General features: G+C 42.4%; 1 pseudogene; it reads left to right on the plus strand.

Moving 5' to 3' along the window:
• The first annotated feature begins 1,054 nt into the window (after positions 1 to 1,054).
• On the plus strand, positions 1,055 to 1,598 carry LOC125283746 (olfactory receptor 10H4-like; annotated as a pseudogene).
• Positions 1,599 to 8,488: the final 6,890 nt, after the last annotated feature.

Genomic DNA, 8,488 nt, shown 5'->3' on the forward strand with positions numbered 1-8,488 from the left:
GGATAAAGAAGATGAGGTCTATATATACAATGAACTATTACACAGCCATCAGAAAGAACAATAACCCAACATTTGCAGCAACATGGACGGGACTGGAGGAGACTATGCTAAGTGAAATAAGTCAAGCAGAGAAAGACAATTATCATATGGTTCACTCATTTATGGAACATAAGGAATAGCAGTGAGATAGGTAGGAGAAAGAAGGGAAAAATGAAGCGGGAGTAAACAGAAGGAGGAATGAACCACGAGAGACTATGGACTCTGGGAAACAAACTGAGGGTTTCAGAGGGGACGGGGGTGGGGGATTGGGTTAGTCCGGTGATGGGTATTAAGGAGGGCACGTATTGCATGGAGCACTGGGTTTATACGCAAACAATGAATCATGGAACACTACATTAAAAACTAATGATGCAGTGTATGGTGACTAACATAACGTAATAAAAAATTAAAAAAAAATTTGTGGGTCCCCATTGCCCTTAGAACAAACTCCTCAGGTGGACACCATGGTCTTGCATGCTCTTGCCCCTTCCCCAGTCTGCCTTCAATTCCAGAATCACACTAGTGACATCTAACTCTCCCTGGTGCACTGAACATACCATTCTCCCAAATACACCATGCCTCTGTCACCCTGAGCCTTTGGGCTTGCTGGACCCCCTGTCTGGAAACCCCTCTTCCACCTCCCTGCCTCACCTGAATCATACCTACTCACCCTTCAGGTCTCCCTATAGACACCACCAATTTCAAAGTCTCTGAATCCAGGCTGGGTCTGTGACCCACATTTAGCTTCTGCAGACCCCTAGTCTGTCCCCAACAATCCTCTGACCACTCTGTGCTGTCATCTTTGATTATATGACAGCTTCTCTTGGTGGACCATGAAAAGGACAGAGCATGGCCCTAGCCCTTCGTCATTGCTGGATTCAAGCACCTAGAATATTTCCATATAAAATAAGACTTGAATAACATTTCTTGACTCTACGAATGAATAATTGAGGGCAAAGGGCTGTTAGGACATATAGCACTCATTTCTGTTCATGATCATGGCCAATGACTGCACTGCTATGTGTCCATCTGCCACTCCCTGAGGTACAATGTGCTCATGAGTCCCCATGACTGTGCCGTCTCCTGTCCGGGTGTTGGGGTGGTCTCTGTCATGGGGATGATGGTGACCCTGATAGTTTTTCACCTCACCTTCTGTGGGTCTAATGTGATCCACCATTTTTGTCTACCATGTTCTTTCCCTCCTAAAGTTGTCCTGTGGGAAGGAGACATCCTCTGTCACCTTGGGTGTGATCCCGGTGTGTGTCACAGCTCTGATGGGCTGTTTATTCCGCATCATCCTCTCCTCTGTTTCTGTTGTGGCTGCCATATTGAGGATCCCCTCTGAATAGGACAGGCACAAGACCTTCTCCACATGTGTGTTCCATCTCACTGTGGTCATTGTGCACTATGGTTTTGTCTCCGTTATCTACCTCAAACCCGTTCTATGCTGGTAACACTCTGGGGACCACCGGTATACAGTCTTCACCCTCTTTCTCAGCCTTATCATTTTCAGTCTCAGGAATAAGGAGCTCAAGAATGCCATAATGGAACGCTTCTAGAGAAAATTCAGTCCCCTAAGCTCCTGATGGTCAGTTTGGTGGTAAGGAAATAATGCAGGAGGGCTAGGAATAATAACATCTGTCTCTATAACACTGTTGTAGGGTTTCATGTGTATGAAAATACACACATCCATAGGTGATAGATGCATGTTTGGTATTTGTTTTCCTCCAATTTTTTTGCCCCCCTTGCATGGGATCTCCTGCTCTTGACCCTGTGTGATGAAGTCCATTCCATTACCTCATCGGAGAATGTGTTACCTACCTAAGGGCCAAAAGGCAGCATCATGTGAGTGTGTCTGGGCACCGACGCACAGGGTTCTTCTTGAATGGACAAGCAACAGAAGACTTGCCTCTCTACACCAAACAGATAAACAAAAATAAGCATAATAATAAATGCCCAAAGCATTGACCCTTTTCTTTTTCTTTTCTTTTCTTTTCTTTTTATTATTATGATATGTTAGTCACCATAGAGTACATCATTAGCTTTTGATGTAGTGTTCTGTGATTCATTGTTTGCGTATAACACCCAGTGCTCCATGCAATATGTGCCCTCCTTAATACCCATCACCGGACTAGACTATCCCCCCACCCCTTCCCTTCTAAAACACTCAGATTGTTTCCTGGAGTCCATAGTCTCTCAAGTTTATCTCGCCCTCTGCTTCCCCCCACTCCATTTTCCCCTTCCTTCTCCTAACAATTTCCCTGCTATTCTTATGTTCCACAAATAAGTGAAACCATATGATAATTGTCTTTCTCTGCTTGACTTATTTCACTTAGCATAATCTCCTCCAGTCCCATCCATGTTGATGCAAATGTTGGGTTATTGTTCTTTCTGATGGCTCTTAGTCCATTGTATATATGGACCACATTTTCTTTATCCATTCATCTGTTGAAGGGCATCTCGGCTCCTTCCACAGTTTAGCTATTGTGGACAGGGCTGCTATGAACATTGGGGTGCATATGGCCTTTCTCCTCACTACGTCTGTATCTTTGGGGTAAATACCCAGGAGTGCAGTTGCTGGGTCATAGAGTAGCTCTATTTTTAACTTTTTGAGGGACCTCCACACTGTTTTCCCAAGTGGCTGTACCAGCTTGCATTCTCACCAACAGTGTAAGAGGATTCCCCTCTCTCCACATCCTCTCCAACATTTGTTGTTTCTTGCCTGGTCAATTTTTGCCATTCTGACTGGTGGAAGGTGTTATCTCAATGTGGCTTTGATTTGAATTTCCCTGATGGCTAATGATGTTGAACATTTTTTCATGTGTCTGTTAGCCATTTGAATGCCTTCATTGGAAAAGTGTCTGTTCATATCTTCTGCCCATTTTTTGATTTGATTATTTGTTTCTCGTGTATTGAGTTTGAGAAGTTCTTTATACATCTTGGATACCGGCCTTTTATCTGTAGTGTCATTTGCAAATATCTTCTCCCATTCCGTGGGTTGACTCTTTGTTTTGATGACTGTTTCCTTTGCTGTGCAGAAGTTTTTTATCTTGATGAAGTCCCACAAGTTCATTTTCTCTTTTAAAAAAAATTTTTTTTATTATATTATGTTAGTCACCATACAGTACATCCCTGGTTTCTGATGTAAACAAACTGAGGGCTTCAGAGGGGAGGGGAATGGGGGAATGGGATAGTGTGGTGATGGGTAGTAAGGAGGGCACATATTGCATGGTGCACTGGGTGTTATACACAACTAATGAATCATCGAACTTTACATCATTTTCTCTTTTGTTTCCCTTGCCTTTGGAGACGTGTCATGAAAGAAGTTGCTGTGGCTAATGTCGAAGAGGTTGTAGCCTATGTTCTCCTCTATGATTTTGATGGATTCCTGTCTCACATTGAGGTCTTTCATCCATTTGGAGTTTATCTTTGTGTACAGTGTGAGAGAGTGGTCAGGTTTCATTCTTTTGCATATATCTGTCCAATTTTCCCAGCACCATGTATTGAAGAGACTGTCTTTTATTCAAAGCTGTGATCACTAAGACAGCACGGTACTGGCACAAAAGCAGACATCATGTAGACCAATGGAACAGTATACAGAGTCCAGAAATGGACCCTCAACTCTATGGTCAACTAATCTTTGACAAAGCTGTTAAAAAGCAGAATTTTAATAAAAGATTTATTCCAGGACATGGGAACAGGGGAGCTAGATACTGCTTTGCTACATTATGAAGCTTCCTGAGTAAGACTGGCTGGAGTCAGAGGTATTGGCAACAGCACATTGGAAATACCACCTGCATCTCTTCTCTCCTGGTTGGTTTGATTGCCGGCCCTGAACAACAAGGTTTTTTGGTGGAATTCCATTTGCTCATGGATGATGGCCCCTTTTGCATTTGTTCACTTCAGTCTACTTAGGGGGAGACAGTGTGAAGAGAAATAGAGTCCCAAGGAAGGGGACTCTTTCCTGCTGTGTCCACTTTCAAGTGACAACCAGCAGAGAGGCATTCACCAGATGGATGCAGCTCAATAAGGTCATGACATATAGGATGTTTATATACACATCCATCCTAGTTTTTCTTTATCTCCATGGAACCCTGACTAATATACATTCTGAAGAGAAAAAGAAGCCTTGTAAAAATGTCACATTTCCATCTAAAGAGATCAGTCCAGACCTCCAGATCCCTGAGTGTCTTTCCTCTCTGTAAGTATTTCCACCAGGTCAGCCCCTGCAACTCAGTGTCCTCTCTGCTGATGTACATGTTTATGTATCCTTATTATAAGGCAGATGCCCCATCACACAGGAGTTTTAGCATCTCTTCTGAGCTCACACAGTCCACAATGAGCACAGAGAAATTTCCTGGTGTCCTCCACTTCCTATTCTGCTGAGTTCATTGGGTGTAGACCACAGACCTTGGGCTGGGTACCCTATAGCTACATGGTTACGTGTGTCCTCACAACACACCCCAAGGGCCTTGCTGCCAATGAGCAAATCCTGCAGCTGGGCTATCAGGACTCCTTCACCTTTGCTGATGGACTTCTAAGGATACTCAGCCCATCTCATGAGTGATATGAATGCCCTAAGTTTTCTCCATAGAGAAGAATGGCCTAAGGATCTGGCTTGAAACTCATTTTATCATGAAACCAAATCAGATAGAATGACAGGATGCCTTGAAGTATAAAGAAAACAAGTCAGTTTTCTAGGGCCGCTGTAACAAGCACATAAACCTAGTGACTTAAAACCACACACATCTATCCTCTATGCTGGAGGCCAGAAGCCAATTTCAGGGTCACCAGGTGTGAGTCAAGGTGTGAGCAGGGCTGTGTCCTTCAGGGGATCCGGGGGGAATCTGTCTCCTTCTTTCCCAGCTTCCAGAGGCAGTAGGCATTCCTTGGCTCAAGTTTCCCGTTCCAGTGTCACAGCCCATACTTCTCTGTCTGTCTGACGCCTCCTGCCCCCTTTTAGAAGGACACATGCAATTGTAGCAGGCCCATCTGGATGACCCAGGGCAATCCCTCTGTCTCAGATCCTTAACTGCATCTCATCTGCCCTGGGTAAGGGAACATAGTCATAGGCTCTGGATAAGGACATCTTAGGTGGCATTAGTCATTAACATCAATAATTGTAAAACAATGAAATGGAACCCCAGGGTCTCATTGTCAGTGTTGATGTGACAAAGTGTCTCAGTAGCTGTTCTGGAGTCAGTGTTTCTCTCTTGCTGTGTGAAAGGGGAGTGTGTGCCTGGAGCTGCACTTGTTTGCTTTCCTGAAAGGTGTCTATTCCTTCTAATGACAGCTTTCCTCTCCCAGTCAGGACAACACATCTTTCTGCAGGCACTGAGAGAGTTGTATTCCTGATCACTAACGGAGCTCACATGCAGAATGTAATGGATTCCTGCCTCACCACTTCAGGGCAGTGTGACTGGGGAAAAATCATCTCTCAGACTGGCATTTTCTGTATTTTTTAAAACATATAGTGTTTTATTAGTTTCAGAGGTTGAGTACAGTGATTCTTCAGTCTTATATAATGTCCCCTGCTCATGACACCACGTGCCCTCCTTAATGCCCATCACCCAGTTACTACACATCCCCTCACTCCCCTTCCCTCTCCTCCAAAATCCCTCAGTTTGTTTCCTGTCATAAAGAGTCTCTTATGGTTTGTTTCCTGCTCTGATTTCGTCTTGTTTTATTTTTTCCTCCTTTCCCCTAAGTTTCTCCATTTTGCTTCTTAAATTCCAAGTATGAATGAAATCATATGATAATTGTCTTTCTCTATTGTGTATATATATATATATATATATATATACTCACATCTCTTTTATCCATTCATCTGTTGATGGATATCTGGGCTGTTTCCATACTTTGGCTATCATGGACATTGCTGCTACCAACATTGGCATGCAGCTGCCCCTTCAAATCACTATGTTTATATCCATTGGATAAATACCTAGTAGTGCATTTGCTGGATCATAAGGTAGCTCTATTTTTAACTTTTTGTGGAACTTCCATACTGTTTTCCAGAGTGGCTGCAACAGCTTGCATTCCCACCAACAATGTAAGAGGGTTCCCCTTTCTCCACATCCTCGCCAACATCTGTCATTTCCTGATTTGTTAGTTTTAGGCATTCTGGCTGTGTGACATTCTATCTCATTGTGATTTTGATTTGTATTTCCCTGATGCTGCATGATGTTGAGCATTTCTTCATATGTCTCTTGGCCATTTGGATGTCTTCCTTGGAGAAATATCTGTTCATGTTCTCTGGCCATTTCTTGATTGGATTTTTGTTCTTTTGGTGTTGAGTTTGATAATTTCTTTATAGATTTTGGGTACTAGCCCTTTATCTGATATGTCATATGCAAATATTTTCCCATTCTGTTGTTTGTCTTTTGGTTTTGTTGACTGTTTCCATTGCTGAGCAAAAGCTTTTTGGCTTTTTTAAAAAAATTATGTTACGTTAGTCATCATACAGTACATTATTAGTTTTTGATGTAGTCCCACTAGTTCATTTTTAATTTTGTTTCCCTTGCCTTTGGAGATGTGTCTAGCAAGAAGTTGCTGTGACCCAGGTCACAGACATTGCTGCCTGTTTTCTCCACAGGATTTTGATGGATTCCTGTCTCCTATTAGGTCCTTTATCCAGTTTGAGTCTATTTCTGTGTATGCTGTAAGAAAATGGTCCAGTTTCATTCTTCTGCATGTGGCTGTCCAATTTTACCAACACCATTTGTTGGAGAGACTGTCTTTTTTCCATTGGATATTCTTTTTTTCAGTATTGAAGGCTTTTATTTTTGCAATGTGCATGAGGGAAAAGAAGAAAGTCCTGATGGTCCTCCTCTGATTTAACAGAGCGATTTTGAATGTATTTATATTGTTTAGAAACAGCAGTCTTTCAATTTTAATACTAACACTAAGGCAAGGAATTATAGAGACAACCAATCAGAATTATGGGTTTCTCTTTAAAGTTTACTTTCTCACAATATGACAACAATTTCTAAAGTCTTTGGAATTTCTTTCTTTCTTTTTTATTATGGTCAGTTAGCCACTGTATGGTACATCTTTAGTTTTTATGTTGTGTTCAATGATTCATTAATTGCATTTAACACCAAGTGCTCATCACAACACATGCCCTCCTTAATACCCATCACCCCATTACCCATCCCCTCACCCCTCCCCTCTGAAATCCTGTTTGTTTCCGAGGGTCCATGGTCTCTCATGGTCCATCTCCCTCTCTGATTTCTCCTGTATTTCAAAAACGGGAATAGTAATAGATGTGGGTCATCTCTAAGTGTGCAGAAATAATAATTTATTTTGAGACTTAGAAGAGTGAATGCACAGGAAACTCTTCCCACAACATTTGGCAAGGAACAGGCACTCATATGTGGTAGGCGTTCTTACATTTATGATTATAAAACATCTTCTGCCTGCAAAGCCCAATATCGGGCCACAGCTTTGAGTAAGAATTTACACCAATGGAAGGCCCTCTCCCTGGATCCTCAGATATATGCTTCTCAAACCCTAGGATGGGAGTCAGACAGACCTCCACGTGACTCCTTCATTCAGGTGTTGTATGACCTGCACCAACATTTCTCATCTGCATATTTGGAGTACCCATATCCTGACCTCTCTTCGTGCCATCTTGGCATAGCATTGTGCCTACAACACAACCCGAGATAGACTCGAGGAAACACAGGCATGAGAACTTGCTGTTTCACAGAAAGTAATGTGGGGGAAAAGGGGAAAGAACTTCAATAAGATGTCAGATAACAACCCACTTTAACATTCTGTATGGTCTTACCTAAGCTCTGAACCCTCTCCCCTTTGTCTGTCTCTGCCTCGCTGTCTCTTTCTCTTTCTCCACTTCACATTCGAACATACTTTACTAAACTCAGATCAACACAGAAACCTCCTGAGGGTCTCTGCCCTTCAAAGACATTGAGGAGTCAGTCAACCATCTCCTTGGAGACAAATAGTTTATGTTCTTTTCTACGTATCTTATAATTAAAAGATAATACTTGGACAACACTGGACAGAGTGCCTGTTAAGAAAAACCTTGATGCTGGTGGCATTTATTATTATGCTCATTTCTGTTTTTCCTGATGGTGGAGGAGGAAAGGTCCTCCCTAACTTGTCCATTCAAGAAAAACCATTGGCATCAGTGCCCAGACACATCCATGTGATGTCTCCCACCAGCCCATAGGGAGATAACAAACTCTTAGACAGAGGTAATGGGATGGAATTCATCACACAGGGTCAAAGTAAGACATAGAGTCTATGCCAGAGGCAGCAAACAAATTGGGGAAAAACAAGTACCTATCCTGCTCTGTTACCTATGGGTGCATCCAACAATACCTATTCAGTATTTTCATATACGGAGTTCCTACAACAGTCCTATGGAGAGAGTTGTTATTATTTTCAGCCATGCCATCATATTGCCTCACCACCAAATGGGTCT

Source organism: Ursus arctos, unplaced genomic scaffold (assembly GCF_023065955.2).
Source record: "Ursus arctos isolate Adak ecotype North America unplaced genomic scaffold, UrsArc2.0 scaffold_14, whole genome shotgun sequence".
NCBI lineage: Eukaryota > Metazoa > Chordata > Mammalia > Carnivora > Ursidae > Ursus > Ursus arctos.